This window comes from Atractosteus spatula, unplaced genomic scaffold (genome assembly GCF_055471065.1).
Source record: "Atractosteus spatula isolate fAtrSpa1 unplaced genomic scaffold, fAtrSpa1.hap1 Scaffold_180, whole genome shotgun sequence".
NCBI classification, from domain to species: domain Eukaryota; kingdom Metazoa; phylum Chordata; class Actinopteri; order Semionotiformes; family Lepisosteidae; genus Atractosteus; species Atractosteus spatula.
The window spans coordinates 1-21679 of NW_028296742.1; the positions used below are offsets into that span (position 1 = coordinate 1).

The following is a 21679-nucleotide window of genomic DNA, read 5'->3' on the forward strand; positions in this document are numbered from 1 at the left end:
TGCTAAAAAGAAGGCAAAGTGTTGAAAACGAAATACGCTAAACGCAGATTGAAACAACAATTCCACTATCAGAAAAAATATTTTAGCAACCTACTTCTTCAGTTTGCATAGCAGAGGAATCCGATGATTCACTACTCAAAGAAGCCATTTTCGCAGCAGTCAATATCGGGGCCTCACAGCTCAGGTGTCACACTTCAAAACTGGCAAGTCGGCTAATTTAAACATAAACTCCAAATTTGTAACCATGCTCAAGACATTTTTCAAATGGTTGTGATGTTTTAGAACGCCCCACCATATCCCCCCGCCCCAAAATCACACGTGTTTTATCGAGAGTGAAAAGTAATCACGTTGAATTAAAATATGTAAGCTTATTTCAATGACAAATTCTCAACAACTTTTCAAAAGTTTGAAATGATTTTCCACGTACCGTGAACGTAAAGTCTTTAAACCTTAAAAATATTAACATGCAACCCAATCCTCAAATGATGTGTGTTTCTCTAGAAAAGAAATTACATTGAATCAAAAAATGTAAAACTTATTTTATCTTTTGAGAAGAGCATTGTAGGGCGGGACTTTATATTTTAGTGGATAGGTCATAAAAGTGTTAAAATAATTGAATAAGACGCATTTAGCAGCGATAACTTATAAGCACGAGCAAAAATTGATCTTTATAACGCTTATAGATTTTAACAATATAACAGACTTTACTAAAATGTTTACTTTTAAAATAAATATTACATCACAACATGTCCACACCCAGGCACCTGCCGTTAAAGGTTATGGGATGTAGAGATACAGTATATAAGGTTCATGATAAGAATAAATGGCTGGCGATAAACCTTTCCTCGATCCTTTGCGGACTTGTAAAAGTGTTCATGATCAGAATAAAAAACGCTCACGCTAATACACAAGCACCCGTGTCTCGCCAAAGCAGACAAATAAACAGACGGACAAGCCGCACTGCACGTGTGAACAGCGGAATGAGCGAGCGAGGATAGGGCGCCTCCTGCGCTTAAAAGCTTAATGCACCTGGTATTCCCAGGAGGTCTCCTATCCAAGTACTAACCAGGCCCATCCCTGTTTAGCTTCCGAGATCAGACGAGATCAGGCGTGCTAAAGGGGGTGTGGCCGTAAGCAAGAGCAAGGCTCGCTGGCACCCTTCTTATAGAGAGGACAGCTCCGTCACCTCTTTTACGACGCTGCTTTTTTCCCTTGCGTTTTTCTCTTCTTCCCACGTTCTCTCTCTTCACTGCCTTCGTCCCCGCTCTATTTCACTTCAGCCTTTCACTCTTGCTTCCTTCCAATGAGGACGGAGCTGCGGGAGAAAGGGCGTTATAGAGGATCGCTGTGGAGAGCTGCCGATGTGCTTTGACATCTGAGCTCTGTGGAAAACCATCTCAATACAATTCTGAAAAACCTGACTCCCCGAACGCCAGCCGAACAAGTCTCCACAGCCGAAGCGCTGCGTCTCTTTTCAGCTGGCGATAAACCTTTCCTCGATCCTTTGCGGAATTGTAAAACTGTTCATGATCAGAATAAAAACCGCTCACGCTAATACACAAGCACCCGTGTCTCGCCAAAGCTGACAAATAAACAGACGGACAAGCCGCACTGCACGTGTGAACAGGGGAATGAGCGAGCGAGCGGGGATAGGGCGCCTCCTGCGCTTTAAAGCTTACAGCACCTGGTATTCCCAGATGGCCTCCCATCCAAGTACTAACCAGGCCCATCCCTGTTTAGTTTCCGAGATCAGACGAGATCAGGCATGCTCAAGGGGGTGTGGCCGTAAACGAAAGCAAGGCTCGCTGGCACCCTTCTTATAGAGAGGACAGCTCCGTCACCTCTTTTACGACGCTGCTTTTTTCCCTTGCGTTTTTCTCTTCTTCCTACGTTCTCTCTCTTCACTGCCTTCATCCCCGCTCTATTTCAGTTCAGCCTTTCACTCTTGCTTCTTCCAATGAGGACGGAGCTGCGGGAGAAAGGGCGTTATAGAGGATCGCTGTGGAGAGCTGCCGATGTGCTTTGACATCTGAGCTCTGTGGAAAACCATCTCAATACAATTCTGAAAAACCTGACTCCCCGAACGCCAGCCGAACAAGTCTCCACAGCCGATGCGCTGCGTCTCTTTTCAGCTGGCGATAAACCTTTCCTCGATCCTTTGCGGAATTGTAAAACTGTTCATGATCAGAATAAAAACCGCTCACGCTAATACACAAGCACCCGTGTCTCGCCAAAGCTGACAAATAAACAGACGGACAAGCCGCACTGCACGTGTGAACAGGGGAATGAGCGAGCAAGCGGGCATAGGGCGCCTCCTGCGCTTAAAAGCTTACAGCACCTGGTATTCCCAGGCAGTCTCCCATCCAAGTACTAACCAGGCCCATCCCTGTTTAACTTCCGAGATCAGACGAGATCAGGCGTGCTCAAGGGGGTGTGGCCGTAAGCGAGAGCAAGGCTCGCTGGCACCCTTCTTATAGAGAGGACAGCTCCGTCACCTCTTTTACGACCCTGCTTTTTTCCCTTGCGTTTTTCTCTTCTTCCCACGTTCTCTCTCTTCACTGCCTTTGTCCCCGCTCTATTTCACTTCAGCCTTTCACTCTTGCTTCCTTCCAATGAGGACGGAGCTGCGGGAGAAAGGGCGCTATAGAGGATCGCTGTGGAGAGCTGCTGCTGTGCTTTGACATCTGAGCTCTGTGGAAAACCATCTCAGTACAATTCTGAAAAACGCGACTCCCCGAATGCCAGCCAAACAAGTCTCCACAGCCGAAGGGCTGCGTCTCTTTTCAGCTGGCGATAAACCTTTCCTCGATCCTTTGCAGACTTGAGAAACTGTTAATGATCAGAATAAAAACCGCTCACGCTAATACACAAGCACCCGTGTCTCGCCAAATCTGACAAATAAACAGACGGACAAGCCGCACTGCACGTGTGAACAGGGGAATGAGCAAGCGAGCGGGGATAGGGCGCCTCCTGCGCTTAAAAGCTTACAGCACCTGGTATTCCCAGGCTGTCTCCCATCCAAGTACTAACCAGGCCCATCCCTGTTTAGCTTCCGAGATCAGACGAGATCAGGCGTGCTCAAGGGGGTGTGGCCGTAAGCAAGACCAAGGCTCGCTGGCACCCTTCTTATAGAGAGGACAGCTCCGTCACCTCTTTTACGATGCTACTTTTTTTCCCTTGCATTTTTCTCTTCTTCCCACTTTCTCTCTTTTCACTGCCTTCGTCCCCGCTCTATTTCACTTCAGCCTTTCACTTGTAGCGGCAATGGTTGTTAATAAGACAGAATTAAGTGTTGCTGTGCTTTTTCAAATGAGGCCCCATCTCTCTGTTCATCTCTGTGGTGCAGCCACAGAGAAACTATTCATGCATGCTGATTTAAAGATATTTTCTTTTGATAAGGGACAGCTCCCAAATGGGGATGCACTTAGCTAAGCCTAGCTATCATGATCAATGGTCATCCATTGGCGCCTATCTGTCTAGGGTGTGCCAGATGGACATCTGGACTGCATTCCTAAGTGTCAGGAGTAAGTGACTCACATCTCACCTTGATCAACCAATCAGGGACTGGTAGGGCCGAGTAACCCACGTGGGACTCTGATGCCCATGGAACTTTCAGCCAATGAACGAGCTGAAGTTCCTCCAGGTAAAAACAGGCAACACAGAGGGCCTGAGAGACTATTTCGTGGACTTTTCTAAAGGGAATTCAAAGGAGAATTCCAGGGCAGGACAGCCCAGGAGCAGAAGGCTCCCAAGGGCAGGACATTCTCGTAGCGCGCCTCCTGACCATCCTGAGACTCAGCCCGGACAACCATGGAATGGCCAGTGTGTCCGAATGCCAGAACTTTCCTTTGTTCTAAGAGTCTAGAGCGGAGGTTGCCACAGAGTAACCAGAGGATCCACCTGAGGTTAGCACCAGCAGCAAGCCTCGTGAACAGGTCGTAATCTGTGGACAGCTGAATCACTATTCAGAACTAGCACTTCATCAGGAATGAACCAGTCCTCTTCCTGACTTGCTGGGACCCACAGTCATCTTTTCTCCTGTGCAGAAACTTTGCTAGTTAAAGCCAACACTAACTAGCCGGTCAGTGAGCATCTGCAGCACAGCACAGCCTGGCACGGAGCCAGAGAGCCCGCAGGAGATCTGAATCCCCAGAGATTGGATGAGTATTCAACTTCAATGCATTACAGCTTGAGAATTCAATTGTTATCCCAACCAGTTGATATCACTTTAATTCCTAAGAGTTATGTACTTGTTTTCAGTATCTAATGTAGAAGTTGTAACCAAGTTCACTTTATGAAACGGTCTAAATGAATGATATACTGAAAGTATGTCCTCTTGATATATGTAACTCTTTGTAACTGATTGTATATATACCTTTTGTATTCTGATAACCCTCTCAATAAGATCTGTTAGGTTTATATGCATATTTTATGTATTAATAAATGTATCCTCGTGTATTAGTACCCGTGTGTGTGTGCGTTGTTTGAGTTATATCGCATGGTTGGATTCTAAGGCCATCAAAAGAATCATTTTGTGATTTACGGCTACAATTAATAAATGTCCCCGTAAATGCCCAAACCCTACAGAACTGGTGCCTTCAGAGAGCACACTACATTTATTGGCATCCCTGGAGTCATTTCAGTCATACCTGGGCTATGGTAAGACTGAAATGAGTCAACCAAGCAGAATAATTCAATATAAAACGCCGCGGGTTTCATACGCGACAATACAGTGTGCTGAAAGCCGAAAGGAAAAAATTTCCCCTTGCTCTTTAAGCAGTGCTTGATTGTTTTGTGATCTTTTGCGATCAACCGGGTTGATTGCATACTTGATCTTGTGGTTTTCTGTGGTAGAACTGTGATTTCGTACTTAAAAGTAATACTCTTTAAGTTTAACGATGGTTGCTAAAAGGTCTGAATTCGAGTCGCTATTAAGCACTCTCTCTAGCAGCGACAGGTCTGACCACGATCTCCGTCATATCTCCGTCAGCGGAGAAGCTAGGAGAATAAACCTCCATTCTCTGAGAGAGCTAGCGAAGGACATGGAGAGATATGACCCTGCAGTGTCAGAGAATAATATCGAGAGTTATATTCAAGACCTCAGGTATACCCTGCAGTACCTGCCAAACGCCACAGACCAGGAGAAAGTGTTTCTGGTCAGGAAAACTAGCAGCAGAGCTGTACATGAGTGGATGGCTAGGCAGATGAAGAAAGTCTGTGATGACTTTGAAGAGCTGTGTCAAGCACTTATCCGAGAATACAGTGCGTTTATTGACCTGACTGCCGCGATAGCCGCCGCCCTTAACATTAAGCACGAGAGAGCAGAGTCCCCTCGCGAATATTACGAGAGACTTAGACTAACTCATTTTGCAGGGGAAATTATGAGGGTTGCGAAGAGAACACACATTTCAAGGGTTTATTCATTGCGAATCTCCACCCGTCAGTCAGAAAGATGATCTTAATGCATACAGATGCACAGACCATGAAAATGACTGATATTAAGAGATTCGTGCAGAAAGCCTGGGAGTATGATGTCCAAAGTCGCTCTGAGCAAAAAGCTGTTAAAGCGACTGTGTTCGCCATCAGAGCCAGCAGGGTTAATTCCCCCCTGCTCGAAGGAGCACAGGCTCCTGAGCTGGCTAAGCCCCGTTCCAAAGCAGGCACACAGGACCGCACCCAGCGTCCTAAGTGCCATGAGAACACCGGGGGAGGGAAAGGGCTAGATAAAGCTGAACAAAAGGATTCAGTAAACTCCCGCCTAGCCAGGCTTGAACAAGTTTTATTAGGACAGAGACAACCGCTCCACAAGGCTGCCGGAAGCGTGAATGAGCTGATACTCTTCACTGGAGGAGGCGGAGACCGGCCCCCTCTCCCTCCCTCAGTCTATCTGATTGAGTGGAAGGGTTCCTGCCTGGATGAGGTCAGCCACTCCTAAGCGAGTGCTGACTCCACCCCTGAAGTCACAGAGCAGGCAGTAAAACAGAGAGGAAAAGCAGGAAGCTTTTACCTCAAGGCTGCCATGGGAGATGTCTTACACAGTGAGACATTGATTGACACTGAGGTTGAAAGGTGTTTGATGTCATACAGCAAGCTCAAATGGTAGAAAAAGAAAAGGGCATGCGACTCAGAGAGGAACCTTTGGTGGATCACCAGAAAGGCAAAGTGTGGAAACAGGTCAAGGCTCCTAAGCCTTCTGTACAGAAGGAAAGGGGGACCAAGAGGCAGACTGTGCTCACACAGTGCCCACCGAACACAGAAGCCTATGTGGAGATTCCTTCTGTTCCCTCTGGACAAGAAATAAAAATATTTTCTTGTTCCCCGGATATACAGGGAAGTCATGTCCCGGCTGAGGTCACAACAGCCTCCATGCCACAGGAGCGGTGCTCCAAGCAGCCGCCTGATCCACCAGGTAAAGCACACCCCTTTTACATCCCTAAAGAGGAGCAGATCTCCCCACCTGGCGATGAAAAGGAGCTTTCCCTGTGCACCCTGGCACCCAAGAGGGGTCAGGACCACCACCCTGCAGTGGTGGAAGGGATCCAGATGGCAGGAGAGCAGGTTGGTGATGTAGCCCTCACCCTTAGCCCTGAGAGGTCCTCTATCAGTGAGGATCTGCTTGAGCAGCTGTCACAGGGCCACCACCAGGTGCCCCTGGTGCAACATTCACAGGTTAGACAGGAGGTCCAGCTGGACGCTGAGACTACTGCGCTGTGGACACACCTGATCCCAGATGCCGATTCCCTCTGCTGTGACCCAGGGAACCTGCAGTCAGGTAACATTATTTCTCACAACTACCAGGTAGTGAGTGAGACCGACCTGATTTTCCTGCCTCAACGGCAGGGTTTCCAACACACCCAGTCCCCCATATGGGACATGGAATGAAAGCCAAGCCGGTTTTCCTACAGCCACCAGCTCAGTCTGTCAGTCTGAGGCTGACCAACAGTGGTTCAGCCAGACTGGAGCTGGATGGTCAAGCCACCCGCCTGCCAGTGCAGAACACGGAAAAGTGGGGTGTCAGAATCCCCGCCTGCACTGACACGGGCCTGGTGTGTGATAGCGAGTTCGAAGACTGTGAACTGGCTATCCCAGTGCTGGGGCAGCTCCCTGAACCCCTAGCGAGGGAAGGGGGGAGCGAGCAGGTGTCCTACACCGGCCCCCAGCGAACGACTGTAAACATGCCGATAGAGGGATTCCTCAATCAGGAAGTGTGCAGGGTGGACCTGAACAGTGAGAATGGGGTAACAATTCCAGATAACTCAGGTGCTCCAGATGACCACTCAGCCGGGGGTCAGGCATGCTCCACCGCTGCACCACCCCCTGCAGGGTTCCTAGAGCACAGGCATGAACAAATCGAAAAAGCAGATGCCCTGGAAATGGAGGAGCAGCATCAGCAGCTGCGTCAGATCTCCCCAGATTTCCAGGATGTCGGTGCCCAAGATGCCACATGGCATACTGAGAAAGACACCATGTACACGCTGAGCCAGCATAGAAAGGCAACAGTCACTCAGAAGGAGATGACTGGGATCAGCCACCCTAAAAGACTTTTGGGAGGAGTGATTGCTGCCGCCACTGTTGTGCATTTGCTATTTCTGGTAGGTTTGTTTGCTACTGGCACTCTCACCCTGACTGCCCCAAGAAGGCAGGTGTCAGAGATGCCAGAGGGTAGTGACAGACTGTATCAACAGCAGCAAAAGTTGGAAAGCATAGGGAAAACCCTACAGGCAATTTCCTATGCAACAGGGTTAAACCTTATTCCCCAACCAGTGGACATGATTGCCGGTGTTATACAGTGGGTTTATGCTTGTGTGCAACAGGCCAGAACGTTGACACAAGACCTGTTAAGGGAGTTCAGTGCCACTGTAGCCAGTCTAGCCATGGCACAATTCTCAACCCACTTGATTCCACTCTTCTCAGTAGAGGAGTATGTGACATTAGCCACCCCATCGCTCATAGCTCACCCAGAAGGCAATCCAAGATTGAATTTGGTTCCAAATCTTGAGATGGGTATGGCTACCAAAGCTATCCATTGGCTGTGTCTAAATGATTCACCAATGAAGGGTGTAAAGCTACTAACGAGCAGAGGGAGGTTAATGAACCCCATGAAGAGCAGGTGGGAAGTAAATGGCTGGTCAGCACACCACACTTAACTGTCACTATGACTTGTGACAGGCATGATACAGCTACCACAATGCAGCTACCTAACCAACAGTTTCCTGCAAGTTCCCGAGGAGGCCATAGTACAGCTTGGTGACTTAACACTGTACGGTCTGGAACCAGACAATATAAGACCAAACTTGAGGTCGTGGATGCCTTCAGGTGACACACTATTGAATTGGATAGAAATCCAAGAAACACTACGCCCTGAAGAGGTACAGGTAGTTAGTTTGCTTTAATGGAACAAACCTCCAACCCACCCTGGCAGGTGCCCAACACAGGTGTCGTGGTTTATCAGGGGGGCTGGGAACAGGAACTGTTGTTATTGTAACACTACTGCCGGGTAGCTGGGTCATGACTGACAGTGTACTCTGAATGCTGTACTCTTACATCAAGATGTACTCCGGGTAGCATGAATGAGTCAAAGGTAGCATGTCAAAAGAAAGGAAGTTACTTCTTCCCAAATATCTGCCTACAGAGGTATCAGATACTGACAGTGAACTTCCTGATGTGTAATGCCTAGACTGAGATGATGTCTCCTACCGTGTTTATACATACTCCAGATTTTATTCATCCTGTTTGTTCCCAATGCTGGTTCCGGTATGAATTCTCGAGGAGTAATGTGGACATTTAAGGTTAATGTTCTAATGACAAGGGACATCACTTAACTCAGTTTTGTTTTGAAGGCAACAACGCCTCAGGACCTCGTGACCTTCAAAAAGGGGGGATATGTAGCAGCAATGCTTACTAATAAGACAGAATTAAGTGTTGCTGTGCTTTCCCAAATGAGGCCCCATCTCTCTCTGTTCATCTCTGTGGTGCAGCCACAGAGAAGCTATTCATGCAGGCTGATTTAAAGATGTTTTCTTTTGATAAGGGACAGCTCCCAAATGGGGATGCACTTAGCTAAGCCTAGCTATCATGATCAATGGTCATCCATTGGCGCCTATCTGTCTAGGGAGTGCCAGATGGACATCTGGACTACATTCCTAAGTGTCAGGAGTAAGTGACTCATATCTCACCTTGATCAACCCATCAGGGACTGGTAGGGCCGAGTAACCCACGTGGGATTCTGATGCCCATGGAACTTTCAGACAATGAATGAGCTGAAGTTCCTCCAGGTAAAAACAGGCAACACAGAGCTCCAAGACTATTCTAAAGACTTTTCTAAGGAGAATTCTAAAGGAGAATTCCAGGGCAGGACGGCCCAGGAGTAGAAGGCTCCCAAGGGTAGGACATTCTCGCAGCGCGCCTCCTGACCATCCCATCCTGAGCCTGGACAACCACGGAACAGCCAGTGTGTCCAAGTGCCAGAACTTTCCTCTGTTCTAAGAGTCGAGAGCGGAGGTTGACAGAGAGTAACCAAAGGATCCACCCGAGGTTAGCATCAGCAGCAAGCCTCGTGACCCACATTCATCTTTTCTCCTGTGCACAAACTCTGCTAGTTAAAGCCAACACTAACTAGCCGGTCGGTGAGCATCAGCAGTGCATCGTCGCAAGCCGCACAGCACAGCCTGGCACGGAGCCAGAGAGCCCGCAGGAGATCTGAATCCCCAGAGATTGGATGAGTATTCAACTTCAATGCATTACTGCTTGAGATTTCAATTTTTATCCCAACCAGTTGATATCAATTTAATTCCTAAGAGTACTTGTTTTGAGTATCTAATGTAGAAGTTATAACCAAGTTCATTTACGAAACGGTCTAAATGAATGATATACTGAACGTATGTCCTCTTGATATATGTAACTCTTGGTAACTGACTGAATATATACCTTTTGTATTCTGATAACCCTCTCGATAAGATCTGTTAGGTTTACATGCATATTCTATGTATTAATAAATGTATCCTCATGTATTAGTACCTGTGTGTGTGCGTTGTTTGAGTTATATCACATGGTTGGATTCTAAAGCCATCAAAAGAATCAATTTTGTGATTTACAGCTACAATTAATAATTGTCCCCGTAAATGCCCAAACCCTACAGAACTGGTGCCTCGTGAGAGCACACTACACTGTGAAGGGGAAGAAGTTTGTGACTTCCAGGTGTTTCCAGAAGGGAGAGGTGGTGTGTGATTACAATGGCAAGGTCATCACAAAGACAACTGCTGAAGCTCACAGATGACAGAGGGAGACATGAGATGTCTTTTCTTTTCAGATGAACCTGCACAAAAACTGTGCATTGATGCTCGTGAAAAACACTGAGCCTGCCTCCCGGATAAGGAGGCAAATCGGAAGATGGATAAATCAATCAAAGAGAAAAGACAATGTAAGGGCTGTAAGAAAGTCATTTATAATCAACGAACAGCCTGTCATAATTCTGTCTGTGACAAAAAGGGACATTGTTGAGGGGAGAAGAGCTCCTCTGTGATTACAGCATTTCCAGGAAATAATTTCAAGGTGAAGGACAAGCTCTTGAGTGGTTGGTTCACTGACCATTTCCAAAAAAGAAACTAAGTAAGTATATTAAAGTGCATATTTTGAAGATATTCATTTTCTTGTACCTTGGAATTAATGTAAAAATTATATTCGTGTTAATGTCTTGAAAATAGCATTTCTCATTCTCATCAGCAAGGATATAAGAAAAGATGGAAAGATGGCGATGGTTTACAGAAAGCTCTCTCGTTGTGTGTCTGTTTTAATGTTTATTTATACGTTAATACTCTTGTTTTGTGTTGGACGCTCAATGTCTGTCATTACTTATGATAGACAAACGCTTTTAAACCTGAGGACAGACTCCTTAATGTCATCAAACAACTTTTTTCACGTACCGGACCCCACCTGCTGGATCGGACAAAGATGCGGCAAACAACAACAACAGGTGGGCAGACGCCGGGGGAGACGAGGCGGCGTACTAGCGCGACTACGAAGGCGTCCGCACAGACCACCGCTGCCGTCTATTTTGTTAGCTAATGTTCAGTCACTGGACAATAAGATAGATGAGCTACATTGTCGGATCAACGCGGAAAGGGACCTGAGGGACTGCTGTGTTTATGCCTTCACTGAAACCTGGCTGAATGCATGCGTCCCGGACACCGCCATCCAGCCAAAGGGGTTCACCATTTACCGCATGGACAGAAACCACCAAGCAACCGGCAAACACAAAGGAGGAGGCGTCTGCTTCCTGGTCAACAGCAAGTGGTGCACCGACGTGAAGGTAATCTCTAAATCCTGCTCGCCGAATCTAGAACACCTGACCATAAAATGTCGACCCTTTTATTTGCCGAGGGAGTTTTCCGCCACTATCATCACAACCGTTTACATTCAACCTCAAGCCTGCGTGGAAGCAGCACATAGTGAACTACACGACATTATCAACAAGCACGAAAACTCCCACCCAGAAGCCATCTCAATTGTAGTTCGCGACTTCAACCACTGCACTCTGAGGAAAGTACTGCAAAAATACATTCAGCATGTCACAGTACCGACAAGAGGAGGCAATATTTTGGATCACTGATACACAACAATAAAAGGAGCATACAAAGCGCTTCCCAAACCGAGTTTCGGTAAGTCGGACCACATCGCTCTCCTGTTGCTTCCTGAGTACAAACAGAAGCTGAAGACCTCCCCCATTGCGAACAGGTCAGTGCGTTGTTGGTCTGAGATAAAAGATAGATCCATCGCGTTCAAATCGGGGGACAAAGAGCTGTACAAGAAATCACGGTATGCATTAGAGGAAGCCATAAAACACGCCAAACGGAGCTACAGAGTGCGGCTTGAAACGCAGTGCGCTGACACCCGGAGGCTGTGTCAATCACAGGCTACAAGGGCTGCAGCCAGGAGATTGACACGAACAACGCATCCCTGCCTGACGAGCTGAACCATTTCTATGCCCGCTTTGATGCTCTGAACACGGGCAATGCTGAGAAGACCCCAAGTGTGCAGGGCGAGTTTGTTCTGAAACTCTCAGAGCAGGACGTGCAGAAGACTCTGAGCAGGGTGAAAATCCGTAAGGCTGCAGGGCCTGATGGGATACCACCTCGAGTCCTAAGGACATGTGCAGCCCAGCTGACCACAGTGCTTACGGACATCTTTAACTCCTCCCTGTCACAGTCCATGGTCCCCACCTGCTTCAAAAAAACCACTATTGTTCCAACCCCCAAAAAGGCAAAAGTGACATGCCTGAATGATTACCGCCCAGTAGCATTAACATCTGTGGTGATGAAATGCCTGGAGAAGCTGGTGTTGTCACACATCAACTCCTCCATCACAGAGTCCCTGGACCCCTTGCAGTTCGCCTACCAGAACAACAGATCAGTGGATGATGCTGTCTCCCTGGCTCTACATACAGCCTTGGAACACCTGGACACTAAGAACTCGTATGTGAGAATGCTGTTTGTGGACTACAGTTCAGCATTCAATTCCATCATACCCAGTCAACTGGTGACAAAGCTCAGGGGATTAGGTCTGTGCAACTCTGTCTGCAACTGGCTGCTGGACTTTCTTATCGAGAGACCACAGGTGGTGCGGATAGGCAATAAAACATCAACACCACTCACCCTGAGCACTGGAACCCCACAAGGCTGCTGTCTGAGTCCAAGGTTGTACTCCCTATTTACTCATGACTGCACAGCAAGACACAGCAACAACCGCATCATTAAGTTTGCCGATGACACCACATAATAGGACTGATCAGTGATGATGACGAGTCCACTTACATGGATGAAGTTGTACAGCTGCTTAGGTGGTGTCATAGCAATAACCTGGACTTGAACATAAAGAAAACGAAAGAGCTAATAGTGGACATTCGGAGACACAGGCCATACACTCACAGCCCACTCAGTATTGATGGAATGGAAGTGGAAACAGTCACCAGCTTTAGGTTTTTAGGAATTCACATCTCTAAAGATCTAACCTGGACTGTGAACACTGACTCTATCATGAAGAAGGCTCAGCAGCGCCTTTATTTCTCGAGGTGCCTCAAGCGATGGGGGATGCCAATACATGTGTTGGTGAACTTCTACCGCTGCACCATCGAGAGCGTCCTCACCAACGGGATCACCGTGTGGTATGGCAACACCTCTTCGCGAGAAAGAAAGGCACTGCAGAGAATGGTCAATATGGCCCAGAAGATCATCGGCTGCGGTCTCACCGAGATTAAACAGCTCTATGAGGACCGCTGCCGTGGTAGAATTCTGGCAATCACAGAGGACAGTCACCACCCCGGGTATGAGCTCTTCACCCCACTGCCCTCAGGCAAGAGATATAAGAGCATACGGACACTTACCACTAGATTCTTCAATAGCTTCTATCCACAAGCAGTGAGACTGGCGAACACATTTAGCCATCCCCTTCGGACCTCACCTACACCATCACCATCTACCTCTTTATGATTTCTTATCTATTGCACATCTCCAGTCATTGTTTACACGTCTGTATTGTTTACATTCAACCTGTCTACATGTTTACTTGCACATTGTCTATTGTTTGTTTGTACATTGTCTTGATGCACTGTTTGCACTTTGTCTTGTTTTTTACACTTGTTTTACAATCGAGAGACTTTCTGTAAGTAAGAATTCCATTGTACCAGTACCGGTTACATATGGCAATAAAGTTCAAGTTCAAGTTCAAGTTCATAAGGAAGGGATATGGATCTTGCAACTTCTTAAAAGTTGTAAAAGTGATTACCATATTGCCAGTGGTTTATATTTAAAACCTAAAGATTTTAAATTGAATCTTTCTTAAACAAAGGACATTTTTCACAGGAACAGCAGCCTAAATCAGTTGATGACTGTAAATATGACAAGCTTGTGATCAATTTTAAAGTGCAAAACAAAGTTGTATTGTTTTGGTTTTGTCTTCAACATCATATTAATAGGCATGTTATTTTTAGAGCAGCTGCCTGCCATTCACCACCGGCCAAGATGCCACGAGGTACATGAAATGACCCAGAAGTACTTAATGATACAGAGAAGAGCATATGGGGGGAAAAAAAAGAAGACAAGAAATATCCATTAACACGTGCATCTAGAAGCCAGAAGACGGGTGATGATCAGCATTTCAAAAGCAGACACTGGAGGTTGAATTCAAGTTTTAACAGTGATTGTCTATGTTTGGCTTCAACACAAATCATATTAATATGCTCACATTATTAATTTGTACAAAGTCCCCAATATTCATTACAGGCGACGTTCCCAGGAGTACACACGACCCAGCCAGAACGTGGCTAGCTGACGTGCAGTGGACCTCAGGGAAAAAACTCTTGCCCACACGGATGTCTCTGCTCTGAAAACCACTGGATAAAGGTATATGGCGGTCTGTCCTCAGCTGTTGATTTTGTGAAAACTACTGAATATGAAAGATTGAAGTGTTACTATTCAATGAAGTTCAGACATAAGTATTATGTTGAGAAGCTAGATCTGTTCTACTAATAGCTTTAGTACCTTAATATTGTACTGTTTGCTCTGGTTTTCAGACATCAGTCCAAGATCATTGGTGGGTTAATTGATTTCTGGTAAGATTGGCCCCACGTGTGAGTGTGTGTTTACATTTCTATCTGGCATCCTCAAAAGATGGTTTTGTTTCCTTTTCTTAATTGCTCTTGATTACTAGAGTTTATTTGGCATGATACATTTGTGATAAATGCTTTTTCTTTGTGAATAGTCTTATTTTAATCTACATAATGTCAATGAGTTAGTACCTTAAAGAACAAGCAGTAAAAGAAATGACATTTCAGGTTTATTAGCTAAAGTTTTTATAAGTGAACTGAGATTCCTTTACAGTGCAGAGACCCATCTTTAATATGCTGTGTGTGCTCATAATGGACTTGAAATTTGTTTTTGTCACAATGTAAAGGTATAATAAATAGATAATATACTCTATTTATCAAGACTTGACTATTTTAATTCCATACTTCCATTGACTGCTTTGGAATGCATTCCTTACAATTTTCCTAAATAATCATTGTCTCACAGTGTAGACCTGGGTGACATAACAGGGGTCAGGGCTGTGTTGACTGGAGGTTTGTGTAGACTGGCCATTGTCTATGTGAGACTGTGGGATCACTAGGGGTTCCCCCCCCCCCCAACACCTGTAACATTGTCAAGTGGTATAATTACCTACAAAAGCTAAAGTTTCCTCCATTAAGGGGTCACTATTTGTTACATTCTGGCGGAACAAGAGACAAGATAAACCTCTCACTGTCACTGACGGAGCAGTCCGGGACAATAGTTAGATTGGACTATTGTCTTTGGAAGATGGGGTCACAGGTGATGAAATAGACCACAGTGGCAGTCCTGCCTAGCTGTTATATCACTGAGAGACTCACCCACACATTGAGAAGAGAGCACTGGTTTCTGTGCAGAAAGCAGAACAACTCACTTTAACTGGTCAATTAGGTCTAATGAGTTTTATTGCCCTTGACATCTAACTTACTCCAGCCCCCCTTGTGGAAACAACCCCTAATTACTGTTCATGAGCTCCTGGCCACGCTTGTTCCCAGTGGAACCAACCTGGAGCAGCAGAACAGAGGTTTTTGTTTCTTTAAGTTGTCTGCTGTTGTAAAACAAGTCATCCCTTAGGAATAAAAACTCTCCCTCTAGTCTGGTTGCTATCTCCTTTATTTGCCCCATATTCCCAGGGAAAAGCAGCTGAGTGATCAAAAGCTGAACTGCAATTTCACTGAATTTCACACTGGGTTACAACAGACCCTGGTGGGAGAATGGGCAGGAGAGGGCCGGTTGTGCTCCTGAACTAGTCCCCTCCTCTCCTACTCTCGTATTTGCATCACAGTCTATAAACTCCAGCCCTATTGCTTTTCTTCCAGTTCATTTTTTTAATACAGCTCGTGAATTATGTATACTCTTGTGAAGTATCAAGAAAGCACTCTTATCTTTATTTCACGTACAGTATACAGCAGACTGCTTGATAAAAAATAAATAAAAGCGCTATTCCCGACGGTCTAGCACAGTAACCACAACACCAATAACTTTAACTAGAGGAAGAAATCCATCTTCTGCTCAAAAGGAAAAAAAAACATTGAAATCATAATTCTCCAACACTGGCTGGAGACTCTGTGTGTCCGTGCTCAGCGGTTATATAGGACAGGACTCAGCGCGCAGCAGGTGCGGCTCATTGCTCTACGCTCCCCGTGCGGAATGCGCGTCTCCTCCTTCCAGACTAGTAACACCGCTGCACACATCCCTCTTAAATCCCAGAAACACAGAAACTCCGGGGTGTTTCTGTGATTCAGTACTGGGTTTCTCTGTTCGAGGTTACAAGCAGAAACAAAAAAAGCGCTGAAAGCAGGAAGTTATTTCTGCTCGTAGGCATAAACGTGTAAAAATAAATTTTCTGATTCCTAAAACCCTAATAAAATCCATCTAAGTCTCCCTTTCGTTCCCAATGCACATAACTGAATATAAACCAGTCAAGTTCAGGTACTTTTCTGATGTACAGTATCTGAATAGTTCTGGCGCGGCTGTTGTAACAAAGATACTTACGAACTTTTTTTTTTCCATACGAGCTCTTGCCGTTTTTAAAATTAATATTTTTTTGAATTCGCTAAATCACACGAAACACCAGCATCACTTATCGTAAGCATCTGACCAATTACATTCCTGAATGTTAAACCCATTTAGTATTTATTTTTAACTTTTTTTATTTTTTTTTAAATTACACACCTGTTAACTTAGTCCGGATCGCGGTCACCGAGGACCACTCCTGTCTCCCCAGATGACACTTTTTTATTTTTAAGATAAACGCGAGATAAACAACGTTTGTTTGAAACCGCTCCACAAATTTTCTCACATGCACGTATTCTCAAATATCACCACAACAAAACCATAAAGTTTGTTTCCACAGACATGACACTATTATGCAATAAACCAATAAATTAATGAACTAGCAGAATCCCAATAAAAACACACGGCAACCCGGCAAGCACAGCATGTCAATATCATACATTTTTACCAACAAAACCGCAAAAGCAAAAACCAGCAAATATATATATATATATCCCATGTTTTTACCTTATTCTGGAGCATGATATATATCCAAAATAACCCAGACTAGTTTATCTCAAGAGCTAGAGACTAGTAAACGTTACTGATTACTTAGTAAATGTTTGAAGAACGAGCGCCAGAAATAAGGCGATTTGATTGGTAAAAACCGCTGTCATTCTTTGTATTTTCAGCCATTCAGAGCCCTTAGGGGGTGAGACTTCCTCTAGAAGCTTCAGGCTGCATTTTTAGCTGTCAATCATTGACTCAGAAGGGATAATCAATCAGTTTTTTTTATCAGTTTCTTATCAGTGCTCCTATTTTTCACACCAGAAGGCAACTCTGAGGTTTTTTTTCATTGCATAACAGCAGATAAAGGCTCTCTAGCAGTGTCTTAAGGTTTTTATAGCAATTGCAATGGTTTTTGTTCTTATTATTTTCTATATTTTATGATTTTTTATTATAGGCGTGACATTTCATTCCAGGTCCAGTCTTCACAAAACATGATGTAGAATTTTTTCTAATTGATCAATTTGTCCCAATTTTTTATCCAAGCTAGTAGCCACCTAGAACAAGGTTTTCAAATCATTCATGCATATAGTTGACATGCATATAGTTTAAAAATCTGACCTCTGAAGACCAAAAAAAAAATGTTCGCCAGCTGTTTTTTTTGTTTTTTTTTTCATATGTTTGTCTGCTGAGTGGACACATTAAGAAATATAAGAAATTTGACTATTCACACTCAAAGCCAAGGGGGTTAGCTTCAATTTAAGACCTGAACCAGGCTCCTGCTATGTTCTGCTGCAGAGATATAACAAATGTTTAAGGGGGAGGAAATTCCAGGCGGACATTGGCTAAATATGTCACTGGTAGTAAAAGGTTAAGTATTCTTGCCATTTTTAGCATATTGTAAGTGGATTTTTTGCAAACATTTTATTTTTTAAATCACATGAAACACAATCAACCCATTGTAACTTCACATTGATAATTCCTGAGCTTTATAACTGTGTATTATTTCTTTTTACCTTGTTTTAATATTTTTTTTATTATTTTTGCATTTAACAGAGCTTTTTAATATATTGTGAGCATTTTAGTGTCATTTTAAAATAGGACTATCAATGCTCCTGACTTTTAAACCTGTATTTATTCTGACATTATTCTCTCCACCTGCAGATGAGGGAGGTATTTGATTGTAAATTTGTTGATTTGGGGGGAAAATATACATTCATTTCCTTGTATGTATCACCAGTGGGAAACTTGGCATTTTTGGATGAATTGCAATCTTTACTGCAAGGCGTTCAGACTGATATAGAAATGACTGGAGATTTAAATGACACATTTGATAAATCAGACAGGAACAGCATAACATCTAAAATGGCAGAACCCTCTAAAGTACTGAAAAATTTCCGGCACATTCATAATCAATAAAATTTATTTAATTTAAAGCATAAAATTTGCTTTAAAAAGAAAACCACAATTTGTACGATATCATATTTCAATATCGACGTTCAGATGAAGAATTTGAGGATTTGAATATCAATGGAGAGTACATTGATTTTGGGACAATGTTTGCATCTGAATAATCCTTCCTCCTGGAAAGAAGGAAAAAAAAGTTTTGAGTCTCAGTCTTCAGGATCCCCCCCAAAAAACGTGCAAATTTGTTTCCGATGTATTTTGGATAAAGATATAACTCTCATAGAAGATACATTTTATCAGTTGAATGCAGTCGATACTTTCGACTTTTTATATGATGATAGGACCTACATTTAGGGCTCAGTACTGATAACACTGCTGCTATTGATGGAGTAGAAATAAGTGATGTACTGGCAGTTTTTTTTTCTGAGGCAAGAAGTCCTAGAACACCTCCTATAAAAATGTTAAGATTCAGAGCAAGAAATATTTTTCCACCTCACCTAATGCTATTGCATTAACGAGGCTGAAGTTGGCTTCTTATTCGCCAGCTGCTGCTTTGCGTTTTTCGTTCCATCTTAAATGCTGCTGCTGTGATGTTATGTCGTCTTTCGCCTGTAGATGGCTCTCTACAGTCATTTTTAAAAATACTTATCCGGATGTATTACTGTACATTTCCTCAGTAAAGGGGAATATGTAAGTAGAGACTGTCCAAATTGCATTTTTGTATGAAACACATTTCAGAAACACAACTCACAATAAAACAAACTGGCATGTTATACCACGAGTAAATAAGACAAAGGCAAAACGTAAATTCACTGGCACTTTCTGCATATTTTCCAGGACCTTGCCTTCTGATCATAAAAAGTCTCAAACTCTTGCATTTTACAAGAAATTTTAATATAGCAGTTTTAAATGGGACATTTAGAACATGGCATATGAGACTATATGGTTAACTGAGGATGAGCAGAGGGTGATCGAACCTAACTCCTGGTTATAAAAATGTCTAAAAATTCTGACACAGATGTGAGAGACACAATGGAAAAGACTATCAAAATCCTGAACTTCAGAACATTGTACTGTACCATTTTTTAAATACGACCCTCTGAACATGGCATGAGAGAATACATTGTCAAATGGTAAATGCAATGTTTGCTATATTGCTAGGGCCCTCCCTCCTGATTTTAAAATCGTCTCATATTTCTGACATCAAGGTGTGAGACACAATATAACAGACTGTCAAAATCCTGAACTTCAGGACATTTAATGATACCATTTTAAAAATATGACCCTCTGAGCATGGCATGTGAGAAAATGGCATGTGAGAATGCATTGGGAAAAGGTGAATGCAATTTCTGCTGAATTGCTATGGCCCACCCTCCTGATTACAAACTCGTCTCACAATTCTGACACTGAGGTGTGAGATACAATGTGACAGACACCATTAAATCGTGAAGTACAAGAGATTATACTGTTAAGTTTTTTTAATATTGTCCCTCTGGCATGTGAGGACTTGTAGTCAACAAAATAGCACACATTCTGCCAATTTGCTTTGTCCCTCCTTCCTCGTTACCAAAACATCTTAGTATACCGACACTAAGGTAAATGTCTCTAAATCCAGAAGTTAAGTTGTCAAAGTATATCGGAGTCAACCGATATTGATCAGGTTCTGCTGATGCCGAGCCAGCAGCCTTCACCATAAGGTCCAATTCCCCATGCCTGCTGACCTTATATGTCCATCCCTTCTCGTCAAAATTCGTATTTTCACAGGGTACCCTTCAGAAATTGCAGTATAGAATGAAAAAACTCCAATAGATATCGGCCGCTGTTGGCGATTTTCCTTTAAGATAGATAGATAATACTTTATTAATCCCGTAGGGAAATTGACAAATGATTCTCCAGAAATTTTACGGAGTGTATCACTTTCACTGAGACCGAGAAGTGTTAAGCTGTACATGAGTCTTTGTGGTTCGGTTGTTAACCAAAAGGGTGGTGGTTTGAGACCTCCCAGGGACGATATGAGCCTTTTAATGAACACACCCTCTTCACTTCATTTCTCCATGGCCGGTCTTGTACCGCAATCAAATACAGAGCCCGTAGGGGGCAGTAAGCCCGCATATATAGCTCACTGTGTATATAATGAAGAAGCAGAGGTTAGTTTCTCATCTGCATGTTGCAGAGCCTTACGCAACTCGTACCAACAGCTGGGGTTTGATCCCTGCACAGGCTATTAGTTGAAAGACCATTGTAAATGACGTGTAACAGCTTTATCCAGTTGGCTTTTATGTTACATACTAAATTGCTATCTTGAAACCAAAATAATTAGAAATATGGAACACAACTGTTGTTCCCCATGAAGGAAAGCTGTTTTACACTGACGTCACTCCTTTTTATTTCATCCAGATTTTAAAGACAACTCCGCCCTCAAAGAAAAATCAAAGGAAAATGTTGTATTAGCACGAGCTGCACAGGCTCTGAATCAGACCATTTCAATTAGTCTGATCAGTGCAGGACAAGTTAATGTAGAATTATTGCTTTGTCTATCTCTTGTTTGTATATAAATGAATGTCTCTGAAAACTTAATGTTAGTTTTTAATTTAGTTTTAGTTTTACGATGTAGGTCATGCGTTGACATATGCACAAACACACGAAATGTCTCATTCCTGATTCAGCTCATGCTCCATAGGAGAGAAGAGATCCCTCCTGTTTCTCGTACAACCATATCAGAACAGAAGCCCGTGTCACCCAGCTCTGATTCAAGATTGAGTCGCATCTTCAACATTTTGTTTTTGTTTCTGATCATTATTTTCTTTAGTTATGATCAATATTGAACTTTTTCTAAATAAAACAAAAATAATCAAACATGCAGGTAGATTTTTTTTAAAAGTATTAGGAGTTGACAGGGCGCTCCTTCGGAATAGTCGTCAGAAAATGTGAGAAAAGGAAAGTTACGTAAACTCTCACACACAGCATTAATATTGGAATCTGATCATAAAAAACTAGCTGTCTCCCCGTCGGTAATCAAACCCCAGATTCCCGCGTGACAGGCAGGAACAAAAAAAACTTTACTAACTAGGAGCGTTTGCTAGCTATTAGGAGGCATTTACTCTTAATTATGTAACTGTTTTGGGTTTCGACTTTAATTTTCCCAATACCAGTTTTTTACAAAAGTAAAGGCA

General features: G+C 43.7%; 1 non-coding gene and 3 pseudogenes across 1 annotated transcript; all 4 read right to left on the reverse strand.

Annotated features, from left to right (window-relative positions):
• Nucleotides 1-1017: 1017 nt before the first annotated feature.
• Nucleotides 1018-1136, reverse strand: LOC148808974 (5S ribosomal RNA; annotated as a pseudogene).
• A 536-nt stretch (nt 1137-1672) lies between these two features.
• On the reverse strand, nt 1673-1791 carry LOC148808975 (5S ribosomal RNA; annotated as a pseudogene).
• A 535-nt stretch (nt 1792-2326) lies between these two features.
• Nucleotides 2327-2445, reverse strand: LOC148808976 (5S ribosomal RNA). The gene has a single exon (XR_016087722.1). It is a non-coding gene; the product is annotated as a 5S ribosomal RNA (ribosomal RNA).
• Nucleotides 2446-2981: 536 nt separating this feature from the next.
• Nucleotides 2982-3100, reverse strand: LOC148808977 (5S ribosomal RNA; annotated as a pseudogene).
• Between the last annotated feature and the right edge of the window lie 18579 nt (nt 3101-21679).